At 38.9% G+C, this 24,940-nt stretch overlaps 2 protein-coding genes across 7 annotated transcripts in view; both read right to left on the bottom strand.

Moving 5' to 3' along the window:
• The window catches only part of PPIL3 (peptidylprolyl isomerase like 3), a 448,181-nt gene that overhangs the window by 173,816 nt on the left and 249,425 nt on the right, over nucleotides 1-24,940 (bottom strand). The window lies entirely within an intron of this gene.
• The window catches only part of HYCC2 (hyccin PI4KA lipid kinase complex subunit 2), an 89,545-nt gene that overhangs the window by 60,466 nt on the left and 4,139 nt on the right, over nucleotides 1-24,940 (bottom strand). For 5 of the 6 annotated variants that reach the window (XM_050750623.1, XM_050750628.1, XM_050750624.1 and 2 more), the window contains exon 2: nucleotides 7,677-7,774. The exons of the other annotated variant lie outside the window; for it this stretch is intronic. The gene's annotated coding sequence lies outside the window, so the exon portion shown is untranslated. The remainder of the gene's footprint in view (nucleotides 1-7,676; nucleotides 7,775-24,940) is intronic. 6 annotated transcript variants of the gene reach the window in all.

Here is a 24,940-nt window from a genome sequence, read left to right as displayed (position 1 = left end):
ATAGTGTCATTGCACTCTAGCATGGGCAACAAAAGCAAAACTTTGTCTCAAAAAAAAACAAAACAAAAACAAAAAACACCTTGCTTGCTTAGTTAAGGCTTCACTCTTCTAAAATTAAAAACCACGTTCATGGTTTACTCTTTAAACAATCTGGAAGTTATTTTAGAATATGATATGAGATTAAAATCTAACAATTTTTTTTCCAATTGTTCTAATATATTGTTTGCATGCCTTTTGTTGTTTCTGTTTTTGCAGAGACTTGAAATACTACTAAAGTCTTACATATATTTGAAACTACTTCCCAGCTACATTTCACAGTAGTTTTGCACAAGGACTGCAATCATTTATTTACTATCATTTTATTTTATTTTATTTTATTTATTTTTTGAGACAGAGTCTCACTCTGTTGCCCAGGCTGGAATATAGTGGCACGATCTCGGCTCACTGAAACCTCCACCTCCCGGGTTCAAGCGATTCTCCTGCCTCAGCCTTCTGAGTATCTGGGTTACAGGTGTGTGCCACCATGCCCAGCTAATTTTTTGTATTTTTGGTAGAGATGGGGTTTCACCATGTTGCCCAAGCTGGTCTCGAACTCCTGGCTTCAAGTGATCAATCCACCTTGGCCTCCCACAGTGCTGGGATTACAGGTGTGAGCCACCACGCCCAGCCTATTTACTGTCATTTTATAATATACTTTAATACATAGCAGTACAAGCCTTATCCTAATTCATTTTTTCTAAAAATATATTTCATCGTTATTGCCTGCCTTATTCTTGCACATGAATATTAGACTTTTGATAATAAATTCCTTCCCCACATCCTATCCTCAGGAGAATGTATAAATTAATTCCAAATGACAGCTTCACAATACTGAGTTATTCCACAGAGGAGCATAGCACTGCTCTTTCTTGAAAATCCTCTATGTCTTAGCATAAATTTTTATTTTCTTCATGGAGGTCAACACAATTTCCAATTAATTCTTAGGTGGTTTTTATATTTTGATGCAATTACGATTGGGATTCGCTTCCATTATCTTTTCTAACTAGTTATTGTTACACAAAAATTATGAAAACATTGTTTTTTTAGAGACAGGTCTCTGTCACCTTGGCTAGACTGCAGTGGTGCAATCATAGCTCACTGTAGTCTCAAACTCCTTGGCTCAAGTGATCCTCCTGCCTCAGCCTCCTGAATAGCTGAGATTATACACATGTACCACCACACCTGGCTAATTTTTTATAATTTTGTTTTTTGTAGAGACAGGGCCTCACTATGTTGCCCAGGCTACAAAAACATTTTTTAAACATCAAAATTAAAAACTTTTTAGATAATTACAATCATTTAAAACATTGAAAATGGTTTAAATCAAGATGTCTGTGTTTTAGGAGAAATGTATAAACAAGTCATCTTTTAGCTAACTATAAGGAATTTTTTTTTTTTTTTTAATGTATACTACTACTTTACCGAAAAGGGCAAGAAAAAAAACTACAATTAATCAATTTTTTTTTAAATGTTCTCTGAAGAACATAAACTGCCTTTAGAAGTCAAAAAGAAAGTTGTTGTTTTTTTTTTTGTGATCTCTCTGTCTCCCAGCCTGGAGTGCAGTGACACAATCAGGGCTCACTGCAGCCTCACAGCCTTGACCTTCCAGGCTCAAGCAATCTTCACACCTCAGCCCCCTAAGTAGCTGGTACTATGCATGTGCCACCATGTTTGGCTATTTTATTTTATTTTATTTTATTTCATTTTATTTTTTGAGATGGAGTCTTGCTCTGTTGCCCAAGCTAGAGTGTAGTCGTGCTATCTTGGCTCACTGCAAGCTCCGCCTCCCGGGTTTGCACCATTCTCCTGCCTCAGCCTCCTAAGCAGTTGGGACTACAGGCACCCACCACCATGCCCGGCTAATTTTTTTTGTATTTTTAGTAGAGACGGGGTTTCACCGTGTTAGCCAGAATGGTCTCGATCTCCTGAATGGTCTCGATCTCCTGACCTTGTGATCCACCCGCTTTGGCCTCCCAAAGTGCTGGAATTACAGGTGTAAGCCACCGCGCCCAGCCTAATTTTTTTTATTGTATAGAGAAAGGGTTTTCCTATGTTGCCCAGACTGGTCTCACTTCTGGGTTCAAGCAATCTTCCCATTTCGGCCTCTCAAAGTGCTGAAATTACAAACATGAACTACTGCACCTAGCCAAGCCAAACACTTTTTAAAAAGCAACACAAATCTTTTGATACGTACTTTTATCAGAATCCCTGTCTGATATAGGGTCCAGAATATTTATTTTGGAAAAGCCCCCCAAGTAATCCTGATGACCATCCTCCAGTTTTAAAAAAACAAAAACAAAAAAAGTATCACCTCCAGGCTAAATTACTATTTTAAATTCCTATTTGATCTTTCCTATAACCACAAATTCAGCACATTAAACCTCTATTGTTTCCACCCATACCATTTTAAAAATGACTAAAAATGAAATACCTTTAGAGAAATATAGTGGTATTAATAATAATAATAATCATAACACATCATATTTCCCAACTCTATAAAACTACTACTAGTTTTAAGACAGTAATTTAATAAGTACTTTAAAAGAAAATACGAAATAATACTTTATGAAAAAGAAAACAAAAAGCTTAACTAAGACAAGAGTATAAGGTCCCTCATATAATCACATGCCACTTTTTAAAAATTACCCTTTATGTTTCTGGCCACCTTTGGTCTTTGTACCTGCCACCTGGCATTCTCTCCCAGCTCTGTATATGGCTGGAGTAGACTCAGTTCATGTATTACCTCCTTAGAGAACCTTTCCCTATATACTTTAATCAGCTACCCCTACCTTCCTCTTCCCTCCAACCTCATCACTCTGCCCATTTTCTTCATAGCATTTAGCACAATCTGTAATTATCATTTATTTGTTTACTTAATGTCTGTCTTTTCTACTAAAATCTGTACTTTCCAGAGACAGGCACTGTATCCCAAATGACAGGCATATAGCAGGCATTCAATCATCTGTTGATTTTGAGCACCTTCAGCGCTGACATTGTTATTTTTGGCCATAACAAAACTTGAGATTTCTGTTTTCTTAGTTAAACTTGATAATTTTACTTGGAAAACTAAATACCAAATGGAAGTTAAATACCTTCTTCATATATCGTCCAGAAATTTGTGACAAGTAAATGTTGTCCCAGATGCATGAATTAGTAACACCAACCTTGCCAAGGTTTGATATGAGAGACTGAATAATTTGGCGATTTTGTTGTCTTTGAATTAACTGACATATGTCAGGCAATCTTCTACTGAGATAATTGTTCATTTCAAAGCTGTATCTTACAGTGATATATAGCAGACATTTTAAACAACAATTAGGGACACAAATCCAATTAATATTTCAACCCCATGTGGTGCCACTAATATCAGCTGAAATAACTGAATAAAAGAATACACAAAGCTAAATTCTAGAAATACTAAGTATAAACGACTACTACTACTTCACAATTTACTTGGCTGGCTGCTGAAAAGTTTCGTCAGACAAGTCACACCTTGATTTCTAAAAATATCAAAATGTGGAAAAAAATGTGTCTTAAAAGTGAGGAAATAAGTTACCAGTGAGCCTATTAAGTAGAAACATGATACCAGGTGTTTCCTATATTTTATCTGATTTAATAACAGGTGGCAGAATTTAGTGGTGTACAGCACCAGTTCTCAGCTTTTTTTGGTTTCAGAATTTCTTTCACTAAAAACGTTCATTTATTAATTAATTTTTTGAAAAGCCTATTACATGTTAACATTTTAAAGCGAAAATTATATTCTTCTAAAACAAAAGCAAACTGAGAATAGCGTTTTGTTGTTGTTGTTCTGTTTTTTTGTGAATCTCATAATTGGTTTTTTTGTTTGTTCGTTTTTTCAAGACACAGTCTCTTGTTGCCCAGGCTGGAGTGCAGTGGCACAATCTCAGCTCACTGCAACCTCCACCTCCTGGATTCAAGCAATTCTCCTGCCTCAGCCTCCAAGTAGCTGGGATCACAGGCACGCCCCACCATATCCGGCTAACTTTTTTATTTTTAGTAGAGATGGGGTTTCGCCATGTTGACCAGGCTGGTCTCAGACTCCTGACCTCCAGTGATCCCAAATCGCTGTGATTACAGGCGTGAGCCACTGTGCCCAGCCTCATAATTGCTTCTGCATTCAATCTGTTGCAGAAAAACCTCACTGTATATTTATGACAGAATGACAGTGAAGATGGCAAATACTCTTTATATTAATATGAAAAATAGTTTTGACCCCATGGACCCCCTTAAAGGATCCTGAGGATCACAGTTTGATCACAAACTCTGCAGCAAGGTTGCCTAAGGTTAACGTCACTTATTAGCTATGTTTAAACCCTTGTACCCTCTTACTAGCTATACTCAAACCTTCTGTCCCTCATTTCTCTCATTTCAAAACTGGGAATAAGAGTGGTACCTACTTCATACAGTTTTTGTATACTTAGAACAGTTCTTATCACAAGATAAACATTACATAAGTGTTTGCTATAAGCACTATATAATCTTCATGATATTATGTACTATGAAGTAGCTTGTTATTCTCATCTAATAGATAAGAAAATTAAAGTGTAAATGGGTGTGTGACCTATACAAGGTAACACAGTTTAAGTGGCAGAACTCAGATTTGAATCTAACGCTATAATTTTGAAATCTATGATTGAAAAAGGCACTATGTAATCTGGCCCCTATCTTATGGTTCATACTACTCTCCCCACAGCTTTCTATGTTCTGGCCATACTCTTCTTTCAACTTCTCTATAGCTTTATGTGCACCTTACCTCCAGCACATCTGTGCAGGCTGTTCCAGCCTGGAATGCTGCCCTGCTCCTGCTATTTAAGTGGCTGGCTCTTTCTGATCTTGTCAGTCTCAGCAGCCTTTCCGAACCACTTTACGTAAATAGCAGCTCTTTTTCTATTCCCCAGTATTTTCCATTCCAACACAATATTTATTTCCTGCCTAGAACTTTGTGTTTTGTAATTTGTTTATCAGACCTCATTACTTATTGATTATCCATCTCCCCACAGGATTGTAAATTCCAAGAGAACAGGGTATATTTCTGCATTGCTCACTACTATGCATTCAAAGCTAACAAACATACTATGATTTCTGGATGTAAGACAGGTACTTAAAATATACATACATATGGCCGGGCGCGGTGGCTCAAGCCTGTAATCCCAGCACTTTGGGAGGCCGAGACGGGCGGATCACGAGGTCAGGAGATCGAGACCATCCTGGCTAACACGGTGAAACCCCGTCTCTACTAAAAAATACAAAAAAAAAAAAACTAGCCAGGCGAGGTGGCGGGCGCCTGTAGTCCCAGCTACTCGGGAGGCTGAGGCAGGAGAATGGCGTAAACCCGGGAGGCAGAGCTTGCAGTGAGCTGAGATCCGGCCACTGCACTCCAGCCTGGGAGACAGAGCGAGACTCCGTCTCAAAAAAAATATATATATATATATATACACACATACATATATATATAGTCAGTGAACCATACTGTTTATATGTCCTCAGACAACTCATTTAAACCCTTTGGGCTTCAGTTTCCTAAAATGAATAGTTATTTTCTAACTCTAAAATCCTAAAAATAGATTTTAGTACCTTCATTTGAAAAATAGAATAGTACTGGTTACAGAGAAATTCTGTAAACATATATTTTCCTTTTTTTTTTTTTTTGAGACAGAGTCTCGCTCTGTCGCCCAGGCTGGAGTGCAGTGGCGCGATCTCAGCTCACTGCAAGCTCCGCCTCCCGGGTTCACACCAATCTCCTGCCTCAGCCTCCTAAGTAGCTGGGACTACAGGCACCCGCCACCACGCCCGGCTAATTTTCTGTATTTTTAGTAGAGACAGGGTTTCACTGTGTTAGCCAGGATGGTCTTGATCTCCTGACGTCATGATCCACCCGCCTCGGCCTCCCAAAGTGCTAAGATTACAGGTGTGAGCCACCGCGCCTGGCCAAACATGTATTTTCTAACTAGGCACAGCACTATTAGTACATAGAGATATCTACAGAGCACAGCTATAAGTAGACTGCAAGGTATCTTTTATTTTTTGAGATGGGGTCTTGCTATCTTGCCTCAGCTGGTCTTGAACTCCTGGGCTCAAACAATCCTCCCACCTCAGCCTCCTGCATAGCTAGGATTACAGCATACGCTACGGTGCCTGGCCCTGCAAGCTTTCTGTTTATCTAACCATACAATATAAAATTCTGCAGATCATTTCTTCTACTGTATATTACATCTATCCCATCACACGGTAAAAACTATACTTAAAAGAACTCAAGCTGATATTCCAGCATGCAGTTTAATTCAGATCCATACTGCCTTAGTTCCAGAATGTATAACTAAGAGGCTATCACAGAAAATGACTATCTTTTTGATAACTATGACAATGACGACCTTTTTATTATTAATAGTACTACCATTATTTACAGACGAGTTCTTGCTACGTTGCCCAGGCTGGTTTTGAACTCCTGGCCCCAAGCAATCCTCCCGCCTTGGGATTAGAGCTAGGATTACATGTGTGCACCACTGTACCAGAGATGGTAATGGCAACCTTTATTAGCAAACCCTAACTACAACATAATGAACAAAATAATAAGCTGCTGGAATGTGATCTGAAGAAGGTCAAGAACTACTTGCCGGGAAGAAAACTCACAGTATTTGTCCAAGGTCTCTAAGTACAATAATATGTGTCCTTGGGAAAATTACTTAACTACTCTCTGTCTTCAAATTCCTCACTTATAAAATGAGAATACGTACCTATAACAAAGGTTTATTTTTAAAGATTTAATAAATCAACACACATAAGGTCTTACTTAGAACAGTGACTGTACAACATAAGTCTTCAATGGATGCTTGCTACTATTATTATAGAAATATTATCAATATAATCATTTAATTTTTGAACAATTTAGGAGGCATTTTTTTCCTGTAAAGTACAGAGATTCATCCATTCTTTCAACTAATATGCACTGTGAATACCAATTACATGCTAGGTACCAAGTAAAATGTTAAAGATACAACAGTGAGCAAAACTAACTGTGGTAAGCGCTCTCAAAGGTTTCTTGTGGATCAAAATTATGGGATAAACCAAGCTACACAATGATCAAGACAACATATGAAATAGCCAGTGATGGTTTTGCTACTGCTAATTTTCAAACTTGATCAACAACTATGAAGATACTTCAAGGTGTAAGTCTAAAACTTAGGCATTTAAGACATACTGTTAGCATAATCACCAAATTTCCTAAGGAAAAGCCCAGAGCTGCACTGTCTAACACAGAAAGCTACTTGTGGCTACAGTGTCCTATATTGGACTGCAAAGATATAGAATATAGCCATCATCAAAGAAGTTCTATTGGACAGCATTGATCTAGATGTAGCCAGATAATACAGTTATGCTGAGTAAATTCAATTCTTCAATAAAGTTTAGATAACAGAAAGGTTTTTTAAAAACACATTTATAAAAGGGAAAAACTTTCAAAAATAGAATTCAAAGGCAAAAATTAAGATGTCATTATGTTAAGTAAAACTGCTTAATAAATAGAAGCTATCCAGCAAAGGTTACCAAAAATGCTAACATGTCTAACGATATAGAAAATTCATTCTTTATCCTTTAAAAAGTTAAAGTCTTAATTTTACCTGTATTAAGATCAGTTTTCTAAAGGAGGAGGTGGCACAGGAATTCGGCAGAGTTCAAGTGGGGAATTCATTTGTTAAGAGTTAAATATTTTCCAATTCTATAAAAAATACAAATAGAAAACTGAAATATTGAAGAAATAGTCTCAAGAATGTAATACAAAGAACAGTTTTGATAGGCATTTATAATACAGCTTATCTAATTTTAAGAAATAATTATAGATCCAAAAATTTCTGTAACAACTAGCATACTTGCATACCTTTATCAAACCTAATTAAAATGCATTATTTTGAAGACAGAAAGTCTGAATTTTAATTTCAAATTTGCCATTAATTATCTATAAGACCTTGAGTAGATTACTTAAATTATCTGGTGCCTCACTTGCATTATCTGTAATATTAAGTCCCTTCCAGACAAAAATTATATGACTCTTTTGAAACATGTTATAGTGGTTTTTCTTTCTCTCTCTCTCATACACACACACACACAAACACACAATCATTTTAAAAATACCCTCATTAAAATCATAATATGCAGTATAAAACCAAGCTTAAATAATAAGTATCATAAGCTACAAAATTATTTTGGTTGAGTTTCACATAACTGAAAAACTTACCTTTTATAGAAAAGAACACAAAAAATGCTATTATGCTGAATTTTTGGCAGAAAAACACGTTAAAAGATTGTCAGAATCATTTTCAAATTGCTAAAATGGAGACTTTTCTTAGAAAGTAATAACTATTTTCATGTGTTTGCTGACTACATTATGCTCTCCTTTCTTTGATACAAAGAATACTGTGATGAAATTCTCTTAGAATTATATTAACTGAAGATGTGTCAGGACCCCCTACTCCACTACAGCAGCTGACACTTTATCTCATATACTGGGCTTTCACATGTGAGTTTTGTTTTATGAGAAGGTTCTGCAGTGGAGGGAAGAACTTGAACAGGACTAAGGGAGTATTTCTGGAAAGACACAAAAGAGACTGGTAGTACTTTAAGAAGGGGCACTTGATGGAAATAGGGTGTACCTTGGGAATTTTGAACCACAACCACCAAGACAATTGCCAAATTGAAGCAGTCTGTAGGCAGAATGGCTATGTGGGGAACCTCTACAGAGACAAATCTCCCATAGTCTTCCAGGGCCAAGGAGATAGATACTCAGTAGACTCTCAATTTAAAAAGTAACAAACAAAAAGGCCAAATGATAAGAACAATGAGTTTTATTAAACTTTAAGACAACCCTAAAATAGCTCAATCTCTGTCTGGTTGAAGGTAATTAGGTCCTTACCAATTTGTGCAACAGAGAAAAATGTGATCCCTACTGGGAACACTGTATAGCACCTCTATGGTTCTTTCATATACAAAGTCTGGCACACAATTTTAAAATTACTAAAAATACAAAGGGATAAAAAAAAGACCAATAATTAAGAGAAAACTAGACAAGAGAATCAGACTCACAGACATTTTAAAAATGAAGTTAATACACAAGGACAATTATTTAAAGTAATCCTGATTAATAGAAAACAGAAGGGGAAATGTACAAAACTGCTGAAGATGCAACATTTCACTAAAGGATTAGGAACTACAAAAATAATTAAATAAGCACTCTAGAACCGAAAAACACAATATATGAAACTAAGAACTCAATATAGAGCCCTCTCAGCATAGCCGGCAGCACATCAGTCTTATAATCTGAAGAATTTAATATATTGATCTTAGAGCAAATGAGACACAGCGGAAAACAGGATGAGTTAACTAGAAGACAAATCAATAAAAAATACCCGAACCGAAGCATAAAGAGAAAAGAATGGAAGACAGAGGAAGGGGAAAGGGAAAGTAGTAAAAGGAGGAGGGAAAAGTTTAAGACAAATGTGACACACACTCACAATGTCTAATGTGTGTGTGTGTGTATCACATTTCTCATATATATATAAAAAACAGAAGTCCTAGAAAAGAAGAGAAACTGATAAATGTAATATTCTAACAAAGAATAACTGGGAGTTTTCAAAAACTGATGAAAGAAATCAATCTAGAGATTCAGAATGCTTTGCCAACACCAAGCAGGATATATTAAAAGGAAATTCTACCTAGGATGCCATAAACTAGGGAAGGAAGGGAAGAAGTAAGGGGGGGGAATCATAAAAGCAGCCATAGGAAAAAAAAGAGTTGCTCTTCACAAAACAGTAAGACTCACATATTTCTCAACAGAAATAACAGAAGTCAGAACATAATAGAACAACACTGTTAAAGGGCCAAAGAGAAAACAACTGCCAATCTAGAATACTATGCCCAGCAAAACTATCCTTCAAAAATAAAGGTGAAATTTTAAAATTTGCAAAAAAAAAAAAAAAAAAAAAAAAAAGATTCTCACCTTCTCACCTACAAGCCTGCACTAAAAGAGACTTAAAAGGAATTATTCAGGCAGAAGGAAATTATCCTAAATCATAAACATGGAAACGTAGGAATAAATAAACAATATCATCTGCTCAGTTCTGGGGCATAAATATATATATATATATCAGGGTAAATAGTGTAAGGAAATGTTAATAGTGACAGTTCAAAACAGTAACTGAAATGCCTTGTAAGGTTTAAAGGTTCTAAGATTTTTAGCAGTTGTGTGACACTAGTAATAGTAATAATTTGTATTATACTGTAAAAGTTAAAGAAGGAAGTTGTAATTTTTAGGATAACCATTACAATAAAATTATATATATATAAAACAAGTTAGAAGGAAAATATAACATTTAATCTAAAAGCAAGCAAGAAATTAAAAAAAAAAAAAAAAAAAAAAAAAAACAGATGGGCCAAATAGCAAATGACAGTAAGATTATACATATAAACCCAACTATATTAATAATTATATTACAGTATATAGACCAAGATTGTCCAACTCACAGCCCAGGGCGGGCTTTGAATGTGGCCCAACACAAATTTGTAAACTTTCTTAAAACACAATGCAATTTTTTTTTTTCAGCTCATCAGCTATCATTAGTGTTAGTGTATTTTATGTGTGGCCCAAGACAATTCTTCTGCTTCCAATATGACCCAGGGAGGCCAAAAGAGTGGATAACCCGATATAGAAAAAATTCTTCTAGTAAAAGACAAATTTTGTCAGACTGGATTAAACAAACAAAGAAGCACAGTCCTTAAAAAAGACACACTAATTTCAGAGAAAGATTTAGAATATATGGCAAGAATGATTATTAGAGATTAAAGTAGTATTAATGAAGGGATCGATCCAACAGGAAGCTACCACAATCATAAACTTATATGTACCCAGTAACCTCAAAATAGATAAAGCAGCAGGGCATGGTGGCTCAAGCCTATGATAACAGCACATTGGGAAGCTTGAGCTCAGGAGTTCAAAACCAGCCTGGGCAACATGGCGAAACCCATTATCTAGAAAACAAACAAACAAACAAAACCAGCGTGTGGTGGTATATGCCTGTAGTCCCAGCTACTTGGGAGGTTGGAAGGATCACTTGAGCCCAGGAGGTCAAGGCTGCAGTGAGCCATGATCACACCACTGTACTCCCGCCTTAGCAACAGAGCAAGACTCTGTCTTTAAAAAAGAAAAAAGAAAAAAAACACATAAAGCAAAAATTTGCAGAATTAAAAGGAGAAAAAGACAAAGCCATAATAATAGTTGGAGACCCACATCTCTCTCAGCAAACTGACAGAAAAGGCAACCAAAACTCAGTAAGATCTGAATGGTGCAATTAACAAACAACCAAAATGACTAATACAGAACACTGTACCTAGCAACAACACAATTTGAATTATCTTCTTTTTTTTTGAGACGGAGTCTCACTCTGTCTCCCAGGCTGGAGTGCAGTGCAATCTTGGCTCACTGCAACCTCTGCCTCCTGGGTTCAAACGAATCTCCTGCCTCAGCGCCTAGAGTAGCTGAGATTACAGGTGCTTGCCATCACCCCTGGCTAATTTTTTTGTTTGTTTGTTTTTTTGTATTTTTAGTAGAGACGGGGTTTCACCACATTGGCCAGGGTAGTCTCAATCCTCTGACCTCGTGATCCACCCACCTCGGCCTTCCAAAGTGCTGAGATTACAGGCATGAGCCACTGCACCTGGCCTAAAATTACATTCCTAAATTATCTATAGGTCAAAGAAGAAATCTCTACAAAAATTTAAAAAATAAGCTGGGTGTGGTGACGCACACCTGTGGTTCCAGCTACTCAAGAGGCTATAAGGTGGGAGCATTGCTTGAGCCCATGAGTTTAAGGCTGCAGTGAGCCGTAACTGTGCCACAGCACTCCAGCCTGGGCAACAAAGTGAGACCCTGTCTCAAAAAAAAAAAATTCCCCCAAAACAAAACAAAGAGAAAACCATGTCAGTATAAAATGGACACATTTCTTAAAAAATATAAATTACTAATGCTGAAAGAAACAGAATATCCAAACAGCCCCAAAGCAAATAAAGAAATGGAATGTATTATTAAAAATCTTTCCTTAAAGAAAATCTCAAGTAAAGATGTTTTCACCAGTGAATTATTCCAGTTACGGGAGAAACCACACCAAGATTATAAAAGTCATCCCGAGAATAGAAAATAATAAATATGCAGAGGAGGGAGAATCTCTTGAAACCGGTAGGCAGAGGTTACAGTGAGCCAAGATCGCGCCACTGCACTCCAGCCTGCATGATACCCTGTCTCGAAAAAGGAAAAAAAAAAAAAAAAGAATGAAGACTTCCTAACTATTTTTAAGAACCAGTATAATAGCCAGGTGCAGTGGCCCACGCCTACAATCCCAGTACTTTGGGAGGCTGAGGCAGGCAGATCACTTAAGGTCAGGAGTTCAAGACTAGCCTGGCCAACATGGTGAAACCCCATCTCTACTAAAAATACAAAAATTAGCCAAGTGTGGTGGTAGGTGCCTGTAATCACAGTTATTTGGGAGGCTGAGGCAGGAGAATCACCCGAAGCCAGGAGGCAGAGGTTGCAGTGAGCCGAGATCGCACCATTGCACTCCAGCCTGGGGGACAGAGCAAGACTCAGTTTCTGAATACAAGGTTAATTAATACAAAAAAAAATCAATTGTGTTTCTATAAACCAAACACAAATTTTTAAAAATGCATCTTACAACAGCATTAAAAAAATAAGACTAGAAATAAATCTAAGTCTTATTTATAAGAAAAGTCTTATGTATAAGAAAACAAGAAAACATTTTTTAGAGAAAATAAAGACGGTTTAAATAAAGCAGAGGATATACCATGTTCATGAGTTGGGAAGACTCATAAAGATGTCAGTTCTCCCTCAGTTAATCACTCCCTTAGTATTAAGCATATGTATTGCCTAATCTGTCATTGTGTGGGGTGGGGGCAGGAAAACTGTAAGATCCTGGCACAAAAACCAGCCCAAAACTGAGATTGGACCAAGACCATAGAGAACACCCCAATCCTCAATCATAAGCCTAATACTAGGGAAGGAGAAAAGTGTGAGGAGAGAAGGGCCTTCCATTTCTCAATAAGATAGAGTGACAGAAAGTCAACTTACCTTCTTGCCTGAATTTAAAACATGGAAGAAAGCCGGGCATGGTGGTTCATGCCTGTAATCCTAGCACTTTTGGAGGGCAAGGAGGGTGGACCACTTGAACTCAGGAGTTCAAAACTAATTTGTGCAACATGGTGAAACCCCATCTCCACTAAAACTACAAAAGCTAGCCCAGCACAGTGGCACACACCTGTAGTCCCAGCTACTCAGGAGGCGGAGGCAGGAGAATCACTTGAGCCCAGGAGGCGAGGCTGCAGTGAGCCGAGATCATGCCACTGCACTACAGCCTGGGCAACAGGAGTGGGGGGAAAAGAAAAAACACGGAAGAAAATATGAAACAAAGGTAGGTCACAGTGGCTTACACTTGTTATCCCAGCACTCTGGGAGGCCAAGGCAGGAGGACAGACTGAGCCCAGGAGTTTGAGACCAGCCTGGCCAATACAGTGAAACCTCATTTCTGCAAAAAAAATTTTTTTTAAATTAGCCAGGCACGGTGGCACATGCCTGTAGTTGCAGCTACTCAGGAGACTGAGGTGGGAGGAACACTTGAACCTGGGAGGTGGAGGCTGCAGTGAGAAGTGACTGTGCCACTGCACTGCAGCCTAGGCAACAGAGCGAGACTCTATCTCAAAAGAAAAAGAAAAAATAAAGAAAGAAAATACATGAAACACAAGTTTTCATGACACTGGACGCAGACAATGAAGAACAATGAAGTTGCCTCAACTTCCTTCCTCAAGACTTTCCAGGCTGCAGGCTAAGGAAGAGAAAGGCAAGTGAAAACTCGTAGACTCTCTGAGTTAAGGAGGCAGAGCCAAGAGTACAGGTAGACCAAAGTGTTAGAGGACAGGGTAACGCGGAGAGCTGTACTGAGAACGAACCCTGGAGATCTGCAAAGGATCCCTCTCTAGTAGTCAAACGAAAACTGATCAGCACACTGTATGTGTGAGGAAACTACTAGAAACCAGGAAAAGAAGCACCAGATTAGAGGTAGCAGTGTCCAGAACTTACACAGGGCCAGAAATAGTGCCACTTCTCACCAATTCCATTGAGGATGGGGTCAAGTACACATAAGAGTTCTTCCTAAGTAATGGGGACTTACCAGCCCTACAGCGAACACAGATCCAGTACTCTCTATTAAATCTTAAAATCTTTTTTTTGTTTGTTTGTTTGTTTGTTTTTGAGACAGAATTTCCCTCTTGTCAACCAGGCTGGAGTACAATAGCACGATTTCCAGTCACCGCAACCTCCGCCTCCTGAGTTCAAGTAATTCTCCAGCCTGGGCCACCCAAGTAGCTGGGATTATAGGTGCCCACCACCATGCCCAGCTAATGTTTGTATTTTTAGTAGAGACAGGGTTTTACCATATTGGCCAGGCTGGTCTCAAACTCCTGACCTCAGATGATCTGTAAAATCAAAATCTGGAACTATTTTCAAATAAATGTAACTGCATCCCAGAGCAGAGTTCGAACACATTTATAGGAATGCAAAACTATCCCACGTAATGCAAAGGTTTAAAAAGTGCTTGCACACTGGAGTTTGCCCTTCTTTCTACTTTTAAAATCTAGCAGCCATGTGAAGAAGCCAGAGCTAGCTTAATGAATAGACATAGGCCGGCCAACCGCCAGCACTATCCAACAAATGTGTGAGTGAAGCCATCTTAAATAACAGTCCCAGTGAAATGACATGAGTAATCTCAGGGAAGATCAAAAAAAGAACTGCCCAAGCCAGGCGCGGTGGCTCATGCCTGTAATCCCAGCACTTTGGGAGGCCAAGGCAGGTGAATCATGAGGTCAGGAGATCGAGACCATCCTGACTAACATGGTGAAACCTCGTCTCTACTAAAAATACAAAAAAAAATAGCCAGGCATGGTGGCGGGCACCTGTAATCCCAGCTACTCAGGAGGCTGAAGAAGGAGAACCATTTGAACCCAGGAGGCAGAGGCTGCAGTGAGCCAAGATCGTGCCGCTGACCCATAGAATTGTGAGCAAATAAAATAGTTGTCATGTTAAGCTACTAAATTTTGGGGCTATACAATAAAGGGTAACAAATACATATGTTAAAGAGGGGAGTTGAAAATCATTCATAAATCTACTATAAAGGACATTAAAAAGTGTTCATCACTAGAAAATTTTCAAAACAGATCTTATTAACTGAGTCCCTACCAAGACATTCTGAGAGACACTAAATGCCAGGAACTAGAAACCAGCTCTTAGTTCAAAATGACACAGGTTTGTATTAGCATTAGAACTCAATGCAGCATCCCTTCCTGGTCCCCAGGCTGCAGGGGAGTTAGCCTACTGAAGAAAGTAATGAAAACAGTGATCTAACAAAAATCATAGTTGTCCACTTATAGGTCCTGGATATCAATACTTTTAAATTATCCATATAAATTTAGTGATGTCAATTCTCTTTGTCCTTTTTTGGATATCTGCCTGCTCTAGCTACATGGGCTTTCTTAATGTTTCTTGAACATGCCAAACTCGTTCTTGCCTAAGAGGCTTTGTGCTTCTATTCCCTTTGCTGCCCAGCTGCACACATTGGTTTCCTTCTTACTTCATCCAGGTCTCTGCTCAATCCAAAAAAAAAAAAAACAAAAACAAACCCACTACCCATCACCAATCACAATCACTCTCTATCCCATGATCTGCTTTACTATTCTCCACATTTACTAGTACTTGTTTACTGCCTATTTTCTCCTACTGGAATACATAAACACATAGGAGGTTGTCTTCTTATTCACCACTAAATCCACAGTCCCTATTTCAGTGGCTAGACAAAGCAGGTAGTCACTAGATGTACAGGGAAGCAAGAAAAGATCCCTATTTACCTAAGTGTTATTGGGGTCATGGCAGAGTAATGACCTCAGAAAATCCTCTCCTCCATAAAAGCAACAAGACACTGGTAAAAAGTGTCAGAATGAACTTTTTCAGAACTTTGGAAATTAGGCAAAAGGTTAACGCAATCTGGGAAGTGTTTATTCAAGAAAAGTAGCTGAATCTCTAAGTAGCTGAGACTACAGGATGTACCCACTGTGCCCAGCCGTCAAGGAGTTTTAACTTGCCCTATTCCCATTCCACCTCCCCAGCTCCACAGTAGCGTTGAAAACAAAAAGCCCACAATCACACTAACAGCCAGCAGACTGGCAGCCACTAAAGGTGACAGAATGGTCTGCAATGCCTTCAAAGCCTCATTCTTGAAAAACTAATTATTTGACCTGTCTGATAGTTCCTGGAAGACCCTGATATGGTTCGGCTATGTCCCCACCCAAATCTCATCTTGAATTGTAACTCCCACAATTCCCACATGTCGTGGGAGATGATTAAATTATGGGGTGGATCATTCCTGCTCTGTTCTCATGAATGAGTCTCATGAGATCGGATGGTTTTAAAAATGGGAATTTCCCTGCACAAGCTCTCCCTTTGCCTGCTGCCATCCATGTAAGATGTGACTTGCTTCTCCTTGCTTTCTGCCATGATTGTGAGGCTTCCCCAGCCATGAGGAACTGTAAATCCATTAAACCTATTTTTCTTCCCAGCCTCGGGTATGTCTTTATCAGCAGTGTGAAAATGGACTAATACAGACCCCATTTGCAAGGACGTCTTTAATTTGACTTGAAGATCAACCAGTGCAAAGTCTTTTCCCTAGGGGTATTTGTCTAAAACAGGAGCAGTTATTTAATATCCCGGCTGCCTAAGGCAGTGGATACAGTTAGGGCAAACAACAGGCCAGTCAAAAAGCCTAAAAAGAAAAGCTGGGAGCCAGGCACGGTGGCTCATGCCTGTGCACTTTGGGAGGCCAAGGCTGGTGGATGACTTGCAATCAGGAGTTCGAGACCAGTCTGGTCAACATGGTGAAACCCCACCTCTACTAAAAACACAAAAATTAGCTGGACATGGTGGCACACACCTATAGTACCAGCTATTCAGGAGCCTGAGGCAGGAGAACTGCTTAAACCCGGAAGCAGGAAGTTGCGGTGAGCCAAGATCACACCACTGCCCTCCAGCCTAGGCAACAGAGTGAGACCCTACCTCAAAAACAAACAAAAAACCCAGAAAAGAGAAGCTGGGGAATGAGATGTCCAAAAAGGACTCTGAAAAGCTCCAACAACTTCCCGGGAATCCAGAACGTCATATTCATGCAAAGGGATGTGTACTCAGAGCTATATGCATGCTCAGGAATAGTCTGAGAAGCCCTTAAAATCTCATTAGGGGCTAACCTGAGGCTCTGCACACAAGTCACTACTGGAAAATTAATGGCATCTTTTGCAACTCTACTGGGAGAGGATTCTTGCAAGCTTGAGCTTGGTTTCTTCCAGACTTCATTCCATTTGCCTTTTGCTTTGCTGATTTGCCTTGTATCATCTCATTGTAATAAACTATAACTGTGAATAAAATATTGAGTTCTAAGAGTCAATCTTGGACATCATGAAATGTGGGAATGGTCTTGAGGGACCCTCTACAAAGCTCCTAAGCCCTTTTGACATAAACCTAGTTAATGAAGATAACTTCCTAGCTTCCTGCTAGGACAAGAAGTTCCAGCCTTACCTTGCACAAATCCTGCCTTCAGCCTAGAATCAGACATTTCTCCAAGGAATTCCTTTCAGTAGGAAACAATACTTTAAAGACTACACTATGGGTGCTAAAGCTTGGGCATATCTTAAATACAATTTACTCCCAATTAAGTGACATAGGGGTAGAGAGAGGAAAGGATCCATTCCTTGTGTTTCTAGTAAAAAAAATTTTTCCCCCATAAAAAGTAGTATCCAACTCTGAAGAACCTAAAAACATGTTGGATATACAACCTGTTTAGGTATGTATGCACAAAATTAAAGTAGAAAAATAAATTCCAAGAAAATATGTTGAATTTTTTAAATTTTAATTTAATTTTAATTTTAATTTTCAGAGATGAGTTCTTGCTGTGTTGCCCAGGCTGGTCTTGAACTCCGGGCATCAAGCAATCCTCCTGACTTGGCCTCCCAAAGTGCTGGGATTATAGGCATGAGCCACTGCACCTGGCCTATGTTGAATTTTAGAATAAACCTTTCAAATACTGAATAAATAAATGTTGGTTTAAACTTTACTTAATTAACTGGCACAGTTCATAATAAGTTCTTCCTAAAGGCAAAAATATTTGAAATATTGGCATCTTTTTTTCTTTTGTGTTTTCTTTTGTATTTTTTCCCAATTTTTTTTTATTGTGGTAAAACACACTTAACAAAAAATTTACCATCTTAACCATTTTTAATGTACATTTCAGTGGTATTAAATATATTCATAATGTTGTCCAACCATCACCATACTCTTTTCATCTTGTAAAACTAAAACTCACGGTGAGCCGAGATCGCACCATTGCACTCCAGCCTGGGCAACAAGAGCGGAGAAAAAAAAAACACTAAAACTCTAAGCTAGGCGTAGGGGCTCACACCTGTAATCCCAGCCCTTCGGGAGGCCAAGGAAGGCAGATTATTTGAGCCCAGGAGTTTGAGACCAGTCTAGGCAACATGGCAAAACCCTGTCTCTATAAAAAATATAAAAATTAACCGGCCATGGTAGTGTGCACCTATAGTTCCAGCTACTCCAGGACTGAGGTGAGAGGAACACTTGAGCCCAGAGTTTGAGGTTACAGTGAGCTACGATCATGCCACTGCACCCCAGCATGGGTGACAGAGTGAAACCCTGTCTCTAAAAAAAAACATAAAAATAAAAATGAAGGACAAGTTATCATAGCTCAATCTGCCACCACCACTTAGAAAGAAGCACAGTGCTGGGAGCAGTGGCTTATGCCTGTAATCCTAACTACTCGGGTGGCTGATGTGGGAGGATTACTTGAGGCCAGTAGTTTGAGACCAGCTTGGGCAACATAGAAAGACCCTATCTCTAAAATTAAAATAAAATAAAGAGGCCAGGCGCGGTGGCTCAAGCCTGTAATCCCAGCACTTTGGGAGGCCGAGACAGGTGGATCACAAGGTCAGGAGATCAAGACCATCCTGGCTAACACGGTGAAACCCCGTCTCTACTAAAAAACACAAAAAACTAGCCGGGCGAGGTGGCAGGCGCCTGTAGTCCCAGCTACTCGGGAGGCTGAGGCAAGAGAATTGCTTGAAGCCGGGAGGCGGAGGTTGTGGTGAGCAGAGACCACACCATTGCACTCCAGTCTGGGTAACAAGAGCGAAACTCCATCCCAAAAAAAAAAAAAAGATGTTCTGCCATTTGGGCCTTAAGATCCAGCAAATTCAGTGGTATTCAAAGTGTCTGTGGTAGATGATAAAGTAGCTGTATAAAGCTACCAGTAGGCCCTAATAGGAGAATCACAACAAGGCACAGAAGTCCATCTAAAGCAGGATTTCTTAACCTTGGCACTATTGGCACTTTAGTCACCCTTGACATTGTGAATGGCTTTTACGTGATAGGATGTTTAGCAGCATCCCTGCCCTCTTCCTACTAGATGCCAATAGCACTGCCCTGAATTGTGACCAGCAAAATGTCTCTAAACATTGTCAAGTGTCCCCCTGGATGAGAACTACTGCTTCTCAAGAGAGTTATGCCCTCTCTGCAGATGACTGCTCTTCTTTTGAGAAATAGCTCCTTGCTTGACTTTTGAGCCCCAGCAGTGACTGACCATGTGACCTGACAAACTCTCAAGAAGTGAGTGTTCCAATCCACCAAGCCATAAAGCTATACGTGCTGGCAGTGTTCCATCATTAAATGGAAGTGATATCGTGTGTCAAATGTGAACTTTCAAGGGAACATGGGAGGACTATATTTTTCTATCCTCTTTAAGTCAAATGTGACCTTACGACTTTTTTTTACCAAAGAGCAGAAATCATTTCTGCAGAAACATTTATGTGCCAGTACGCAATTCTCCAGCCCGTTCTTCTCTTGTCACTATGATAATAGAAGCAGAGATAAATATAGATACGCAATGCTGACCCATCAAATGAAGAACAGCTGCCTGGAATCACCCAACTTGCAGCAGATTTTACATGAGAAGAAATAAATCTCTCTTTTTCACATTTTAAGCCTTTATTTGAAGGTTGGTTATTACCAATACATAACCAACTAATCCTGACTACAATGGTTGTAATGAGGTTAGAGCAGGCTCCAAAAGCACAAGTAAGCTAAAAGAACAAATGGCTCAGACACCCATGGCACTTACTTCTACTAATCAACTCTTCCTTAATCTATGGCCCTGTAGAGTTCCCTAAGATCAAATGAAAGAAGAAAAAAAAAACTTAGACCTGGTTTACACATGGTTGCATACAATATGCTGGCAGTGGCCTTACAGAGAAGTAGCCCTACAAGACAGGAGAAAGGGAATTCCCAGTAGGCAGAACTTCAAACAGTATCTCTTTGTTCACTATACCTGAAGAAACCGAAGATATAGATCTATTGGTTTGGCTAAATGGCCTTTGTAAACAGTATTTGCTCAACAGACTCATGAACAAAATGGTCTTGTCAGCAAGAATAGAAATTATACCCTGGCTCAACACAGACTTCCCCTCATCAATGTTGATCTACAATTTCACAATATGCCAGGCTATCTCACACCTCACACATTTTCTTATGCTACACTCCTCTCTGGAATGCCTTTCAACTACCCTCTATCCTAACTGCCCTCCCCTTCTTCCAACACTCAGACCAACAGTTGCCTCCTCTATGAAGCTTTTGCATAGCATACAATCCTGCATCAATTCAAAGCCCTCTCCTTCCTGTTCACACAGCAGTTCTCAACATAGGGTCCACAGACCCCCAGGGATCTATAATAAAACTCATAAACTTTGATAAGAAGAAAATTGTATCACTCTTTTTACCAATCTCTAACTAAAATTTATAATGTCATTAGATTGTGAGTATAGGCAAAACAATAAAACAAACAACCATAATATTTTTACGATTTGGTCACCAATAGAAATCACAGGTATTAGGCCAGGCACGATGGCTCACGCCTATAATTCCAGTACTTTGGGAAGCCAACACGGGTGGATCACTTGAGGTCAGGAGACCACCCTGGCCAACATGGTGAAACCCCGCCTCTACTAAAAATACAAAAATTAGCCAGGCGTCGTGGCGCATGCCTGTAGTCCCAGCTACCCAGGAAGCTGAAGCATGAGAATCACTTGAACCTGGGAGGTAGAGGTTGCAGTAATCTGAGATCGCACCATTGCACTCCAGCCTGGGAAACAGGGCCAGACTTCATCTCAAGAAAAAAAGAGAAATCACAGAAATTTTCATATCAAATTACATTTGTTTCTTATCACTATGTCATGACACTTTTTTCTGGTCAGAGAGCTTCCATTCTACCCTGGATAAAAATGTTTCCAATCTCATCTGCCCAGATATTTAGCTAAACATTTTTCTAGGTGTTTCCATATGAGATTAACATTTAAATCTATAGACTGAGTAAAGCAGATTGCCCTTCCTAATGTGGGTGGATGTCATTTAATCAGTGGAAAGCCTGAATAGACAAAAAGGCTAAGCCTCCCCCAAGTAGAGAGAGTCAGTTTCTTCTGCCTAAGGACATTGACTTTCTCCTGCCTTCAAACTCAAACTGAAACATTAGCTCTTCAAAGTCTCAAGCCTGAGTGACTGCTACTATGTTATCTCTGGTTCTCAGGCATTTGGACTGTGTCTGACTGGAACTATACCATCAGCTCTCCTGAGTCTCCAGCTTGCCAACTACCCTGCAGGCGTGGTAGCAAGCACCTGTGATCCCAGCTACTCAAGAGGCAGAGATGGGAAGATCATCTGAGTTCAGGAGGTAGAGGCCGCAGTGAGCTGTAATTGCACCACTGCACTCCAGCCTGGGCAACAGAGTGAGACCTTGTCTCCAAATATGATAATAATTATTAAATATATTAATTAGATTTATATATATAATTTATATATATATATATGGCAACTGTTGAAATGGTCCTAGTGAGCCGCCCAGTGAGAGGTTAGAGGCCTGAACAACTACTACTGCTGCTATTACTATTAACAGCAGCTAATATTTATTGTGCACCAAGTACTATAATAAAAATATTCTGTGTATCTGCTCATTTAATCCTAACAACTCTTCTTAAAAACCTTTAATTTTGAAATTATAGACTCATGGGAAGTTGAAAAAAAATTGCCAGCAGGTCTCATGTACCCTTTGCCCATTTTCCCTCAATGGGAACACCTTGAATAACTACAGTAAAATATCAAGACCAGGAAATTGACATTGCTACAGTCTACAAAGTTTATTCAGATCTAACCAGTTTTACAAGCACTCATGTATATGTGTGTGTATAGCTCTATGCAATTTTATCACATATGTAGACTCATGTAATTACCACCACAATCAAGATACAGAACTGTTCTGTCACCAAGACACTCTTGTAGTCCCACCCACTCCCCTCTCCTTGATAACTAAACCATGGCAACCACGAATCTGTTCTCCATCTCTTTATTTTTAGTATTCAAGAATGTTATATAAATGGAATCATGGAATATGCAATTTTCACATTTTTTTCACTTGAGACCCATTCAAGTTGTTACATATCAAACAGTCCATTCCTTTTTATTGCTGCATAGCAGTCCATGATACAGATGCACTATAGTCTATTTAACCTGTTGAAGAACATTTATGTTTCCAGTTTTTGGCTATTAGGAATAAAGATGCTATGAGAAATCACACAAATTTTTATATGAATGTAAGTTTCAGTTTCTCTCGAACAAATGCCCAAGACTGCAATTGTTGGCTTGTATAACTCTATTTCTAAAGATAAGGACACTGAGATGTAAATAGTGGAGCTGGGATTCTAATCTAGACCGTTGCCTCCAGGCCCTAACTCTTCATAATATTTCTAGCCGCTATAGAAATTGAGAGAAGTACATGGAATCAAAAAGAGAGTAAGAAGGTAAAGTCAACAGAACCTAGCATTGCTCAGATGAGGGGTAAGTGTTAAAGATAGACAACATCAGGGTTTCAGTTCCAGCAGGTTAGAAAGATGATAAAAGGGAAAACATGAATTCACTTTTAAACATATTATATTTGAAGGACCTGTAGATCATCTTCATCCAGCAGGCAATTACATGTATAGAATAGGAACTAAAGTTCAAGGGAAAGCTCTGGATTAGAGACACAGATTTGAGAACCATCATATTCGGATGCTAATTAAATAAAAAAGATCACAGAGTAACAAAGTATAAAATGAGAGAAGATTCAGAACCTTAAGGAACAGAAACATTTAAGTCTTAAATTTTATATTCATTTCCCCTAGTATTTTCCATAAACAGTAGATACTGTAAAATACTGCAAATTCAAATTAACTTTAGATTTTTAAAAAGTCCTTCATGGTTTCTTGCCTTTTTTTTTTTTTGGAGACACAGTCTCACTTCATCACCCAGGCTGGAGTGCAGTGGCACAATCTTGGCTCACTGCAACCTCCACTTCCTAGGTTCAAGCAATTTTCCTGCCTCAGCCACTCGAGTAGCTGGCACTACAGGTGTGCACCACCATGCCCAGCTAACTTTTGTATTTTTAGTAAAGACAGGGTTTCACCATGTTGGCCAGGCTGATCTTGAAATCCTGACCTCAAGTGATCTACCCACCTCGGCCTCCCAAGATGCTGGGATTACAGGCATAAGCCACTGTGCCCAGCCATTATGTTTTCTATTTGAGTCTTACAGTTACCCTATAATGTAGACAGGACAGTAGTATATTCTCTCCCATCCCCACACCCTTTCTCATTTAAAAAGTATAAACTAATAAATAAATTTTAAAAAGAATGAATGCACAGATTAAAAAGCCTCAATAGAAAAGAATATGGAAAAAGTATAACTTTCAGTCCCTGCTCAGTATCTAACTTGTCTCTCTCATCCATATATATATATATATATATATATATGGAAAGGAATTTAAGGAGGTTAATTGGCAAGTCTTAGTAGCTAACAAAAGTCTATATTAATTAAGAATCAGGGAGACTCTTTTCACAAGATAGTGCCAAAGGCGAAGAAGGAAGCTCCTACCCCCTCTTAAAGCAGAAGCCAAAGCAAAGGCTTTGAAGGCCAAGAAAGCAGTGCTGAAAGGTGTCCACAACCACATACACAAAAAAAGAAGATCCACAAGTCACCCATGTCCCAGTGGCCCAAGGCAGCCCCAGAGGTAGCCCAAATATCCTTGTAAGATAGCAGGATACAAGGAGAAAGAAGCTTCACCACTATGCCATCATCAGGTTCCTGCTGATCACTGAGGCTACCATGAAGAAGATACAAGACAACAACATACTTGTGTTCATTGTGGATGTTAAAGTCAACAGGCACCAGGTCAAATAGGCTATAAAGAAGCTCTTTACCATCGATAAGGCCAAGGTCAAGACCCTAATCAGACCTGATGAAGAGAAGAAGGCATATGTTTGACTGGCTCCTGATTATGATGCTTTGGAGGTTGCCAACAAAATTGGGATCATCTAAACTGAGTTCGGCTGGCTAATTCTAAGTATATATCTTAATATCTTTTCACCAGAAAAAAAAAAGAATCAAGCACTATCAACAGTTAAGTATTCATAATGACAAAGGTGATGGATAAATTGGATTCTAACACTTTTTGAAGTTTCATGTGTTAAAATAGGACAAAATAGATATTCTGTAACCCATGCTTTGCCATTCAATAAATTGATGCCATTTACCATATTTTATGACTACTTTTTTGGCAGTTATATTTCAAAACTAGAAAGTACTATAATTCTATAAATAATCAAAGTCACACCTCTTAATATATTACATAATTGGGTT

The sequence above is a fragment of the Macaca thibetana genome, chromosome 12 (assembly GCF_024542745.1).
Source record: "Macaca thibetana thibetana isolate TM-01 chromosome 12, ASM2454274v1, whole genome shotgun sequence".
NCBI lineage: Eukaryota > Metazoa > Chordata > Mammalia > Primates > Cercopithecidae > Macaca > Macaca thibetana.
Note: the sequence above shows the minus strand (reverse complement) of the source record. Positions and strands in the feature narration are given on the sequence as shown.